General features: G+C 39.3%; 1 protein-coding gene across 3 annotated transcripts in view; it reads right to left on the bottom strand.

Moving 5' to 3' along the window:
* Positions 1-4,223, bottom strand: part of LOC309614726 (serine/threonine-protein kinase Sgk3) — a 153,598-nt gene extending 149,375 nt beyond the window's left edge. Inside the window, exon 1 of one of the 3 annotated variants that reach the window (XM_082363469.1) lies at positions 3,968-4,223. The gene's annotated coding sequence lies outside the window, so the exon portion shown is untranslated. The remainder of the gene's footprint in view (positions 1-3,967) is intronic. The other 2 variants (XM_082363481.1, XM_082363472.1) reach the window with 2 other exon arrangements.
* Positions 4,224-4,405: the final 182 nt, after the last annotated feature.

Here is a 4,405-nt window from a genome sequence, read left to right on the forward strand (position 1 = left end):
TGAAAAGTTAAACTGCTGCTGGCCAAACAAAAACACATCTAAGCCAAGTTTGGCTACTGGCCACCATTTACACTCGCTTCTTGGCTAATTCTCTCTCAAATCACTAAGCAGCTATGATGTAGTGGAAAGAGTGAGTGCTGAACATAGAAGGAAACCTTGATTTGAAGCCCGGCTCTGCTACTTGATAGCAGGGTGGTAATAATGATAATAATGTTAACCTCTCAGAGTTAAATCTTCTCACCTGTATAATAAGGACAATACTACCTATCTCACAGGATTGTTTTAAAGATTAAGATAATATACTTAAAAACACCTGCCATATAATAGGTCCTCAATAAATTTTTCATAGCATTTGTGGTATTTAGTTTCTTGTATTGTTTTGATTATATGCTTTATTCTACTTGTACTTATGAACAACTTAGTTTAGCCTATTTATTCTATTAGACTCTAGGCTCCTTTGGGACAGGGATGGCCTTCTGCATCCCTTTAAGTTCCTACAATCCCTACTTCAGTAATTAAGTCCCTCTCACATCCACCTCAAGCTTCAACAAAAGCTTGTGATTGTCTGGGGTAGGGATCTGGAGTGACAGAGTCAATTCTCAGTAGAGATGTACATTTCATATGAGAAAGTATGTGGCTTGCTTCTAACAATCCCCAAAGTTATGCTTCCCTTCTTTTTCCAACATAAAAAAGAAAGAACGATGATGGTTATTCTGTTAAGTGGAGGCCTTTTGCTTTTCACAGTTACCAGGTTTCTTAAAAGCAATACAGGGGGCTTCCCTGGTGGCGCAGTGGTTGAGAATCTGCCTGCTAATGCAGGGGACACAGGTTCGAGCCCAGGTCTGGGAAGATCCCACATGCCGAGGGGCAACTGGGCCTGTGTGCCACAACTACTGAGCCTGCGCGTCTGGAGCCTGTGCTCCGCAACAAGAGAGGCCGCAACAGTGAGAGGCCCGCGCACCGCAATGAAGAGTGGCCCCCGCTTGCTGCAACTAGAGAAAGCCCTCGCACAGAAACGAAGACCCAACACAGCCAAAAATAAATAAATAAAAAATAAATTTAAAAAAAAAAAGCATTGCCTTGCTTTAAAAAAAAAAAAAAAGCAATACAGGATGTTCAGAAGTGCCATACTAGAAATTATGAAGAAAACAGGTTTGTTTTAACTTAATTTTGACAATTCAGATACAAGTGATGCTGTGTAGGTATCAGAAGAGCTAACATTAGGTGCCCAGCTCATTCTTCCCATCTGGAATACTGAGGCAAGAACAAGAGCTATTATTTATCCCACAAAGAAGGTTATTAGGCAATTAATATCATGGGATTTGAGGAAGAGGAAGGAAGCATGTGTATCTCATATAAGCAGGTTAGAGGCTTTCTGTACTCCTATGGCTTTATAAGAAACAGTATGTCATATTTTGTCCTAACAAAATTTTCTTTTCCTTACTTTATAGGTACCCAGGCCTAAGTGCCTGTAAAGAATTAATTTCACATATTGAATTTGGCCTGGTTAATTTCATTTTAACATGTAATATGGTTAACATATGATTTATGTTAGCTTTCTTACTTTCTGAACTTTGTATCTACAGACTCATTAAATAAATGACTTTCAGGTTAAATGATCTAATTTCAGAACTGTTTGAAAACTTACCTCCTCTACCTCCCCCCATTAACTATGCTTTGTACCAGGGTATTTCTATATTTTTCCCTCAAAAGTATAATCCTTAAAAGTAGGACAACTATAGTAACAAATGGGTTTAGGTATCAAATTTAGTTTGGGAAGAATGTTTCTAACTAACCTAGGTTCCATATGGGTAAAGGAACACTGGACCAGTCAAATGGACTGTGCTTGAGAAGCCAGGAAAAGGCTACCCGTTTCTTCAGCAGGGTAGGAAGTAGTTATTCTGTGAAGGCACGGTTCAGAATGAAATATTCAGACGCAATTTAAAAAACCTATTTCACTGTTCGCATGTATCATCAATAAGGAAAATTTCGCTTGGTGGTATTGACATGAAAGTACATGACAGTGTTAGAACTGCACACTTGCTGTTATCTTTCCTGTGCTCTGAGGCATTCATCATGAGAAAAATACAATTTCATTGCTGGTGTAAATTCTCAGTCACAGTAGAAAATAATTTCCACTTAAAGGGCATATCTAATTTCTCAACTTATAAAGAATTAAAAATCAGTTCCAAGACCACTTGTGTAGTTTACCACCAAACTACTGTCAGAATAGAAATAAACAAAATTTCCTGCATGAATTAATTCTTTAAGAAAAACTTTATTGAAAATTATTCCCTTCAAGATAAATAACATTACCTATCTTGTATGGAGGTAACATTTTTGCAGGGGCCAGGTAGAATTGGGCAAGAAAATAATTAACATTTAAAGGATTTCTCGGGACTTCCGTGGCGGTCCAGTGGTTGGGACTGCGCTCTTCCACTGCAGAGGGTGTGGGTTCGATTCCCGGTCGGGGAACTAGGATTCCGCATGCCCCACTGCGCGGCCAAAAAACTTAACTTGCTGGTTCACATTATGTAAATGTTGTTCTTATTATTCATGTGATGACTGGTGTGTGAATAGCAGGTGTGGTGCTTGCAGGGAAAGAAAAATAAACCTTTAAAAACAAATTAAGGATTTCTCTTTGACACATATTTCTTTAAAAGAAAATTGTAGATAATAATTAGGTGAAAGGCAGTACTAATACCTTTTAGGAATGTCTATTTTACAGACGATTCATTTCAAAGCATCAAATTCTATTTACTCAAAAAACTTAACAAAGTAAACAGTAGGTTTGGCAGCTACAGAAAACTCGAATGGCCTCATGGACTGCACTGATGTATCTATTTTGTGCCAAACGTTTCAGAAATTTTGAGGCAGTTCACTTATCTAAGGTTTCAGAAAGCAAGAGTTTCCAGAATGATAAGTGAAAGGAGCTGACTGTACAATATTAAAATAATACTAGCTTTCAATTAACATATGAATGTGTTTTGCGTGAAGAGGCAGTTGCCTACCACACAAGAAATAAAATAAAGTTCTGTGGCCTCCTTAAGGGTAAACATCCTTACAGCCCCTTGAGTCACTATGGGGAGATCCTGAGGCCTAACAAAAGGTTTGTGCTTAACAGCTCCTTTTTCCTCTTGTAGGAAGTAATATAAAAAGCACTCTGTGTCTGAGAAATCCTGGTGATTTGACCTTGTACAAATAACTTAATTACTTCTAGTCTGTTTCCATAACTGTAAATGGAGCCAACAATACCTGGTAAAGATATTACAGGTGTGAGGATGAGATGATATATGTGATCATGTTTTGTAAACTATAAAGCAAGAGTAACCAGAAATTAGTTACTATTTTATATAATACTGTCCTAACATTTCCTGCCTATGTCCCTGTCTGTAAAATGGGTACAGATCTAGGTCCAAAAGCCTGTGAACTTGAGCAAGTCATTTTCTTTCTGGACGTGTGTTTCCTAGCAAGGTTATTATTACATTATGAAGATCAAATGATATCCTGTATGTAAATGCTGTGACAGGCATATATCAAGAACGCAATAAATGATAGCTGTTATTACTCTCTGAGAGTAGGATTGTAAGGATCAAACAATATTATATCTACTTAAAAGGCTTTGAATATGTATTTAAATTCTGTACACATCCAAGGTATTGTTATTTGTACTGTAAACTGCAAAGACACACATGGAACTAGGAAACAAATGGCGCCTCAATGACTCCCAGTAGAGAGGGGAGAAAAGGCAGAAAAGGGGGCTCAGGAGCCTCGGCGGCTTGTAATAGCGTTGGGAATGAGAAGAGAGAAGTGTGATAGAAGAAAAATAGAAAGAAAAACCTTTTAAAAATACTCTGAGAATCAATTCACTATTCTCCCCCTTTTTGTCTTATGACCTCCAGCCTAGATTAGACCATTTCATTCAACTTCCCATCCCGCCATGTCGCTGGACATTTATTTACTGTACCTTCTTCACTGAGAGCCTTTCATTCCCCTCCCCTTCTAGGAGTCGTGAACTTCAGAACCTCTGCCTCCGACACCCATTCCCTTTAACTCTGTTATTAACCAAGCTTCCCTATATTCTTCCCTCCGCCTAAGGGGGAAGTGAGTCTAGTCGCACCGCAGGGCATCCTAGGAAATGTGGTCTCTCATACTCATTTTGCTTGGGCCCCAGAGTGGGGAAGACGACAGAAGACATATAGTTAAAACTACAACTCCCGGCAGGCAATGTGAGCGACTCTCCGCCTTTCTGCCCCCATTTCGAGTGCCTTCCTCTTCCTCCTCTCCGGGGGCGCCGAACCGCTTGGCCTCACGGTATTTGTAGTTCTTTATGGACCCAGGATCCTAGCACTTGATGGCCAGGAGAGAGGCTAGAAGACTCTAATTCCCAGAGGGCAGAACGAAA

Source organism: Balaenoptera borealis (genome assembly GCF_965194805.1).
Source record: "Balaenoptera borealis genome assembly, chromosome: 17".
Lineage (NCBI taxonomy): Eukaryota > Metazoa > Chordata > Mammalia > Artiodactyla > Balaenopteridae > Balaenoptera > Balaenoptera borealis.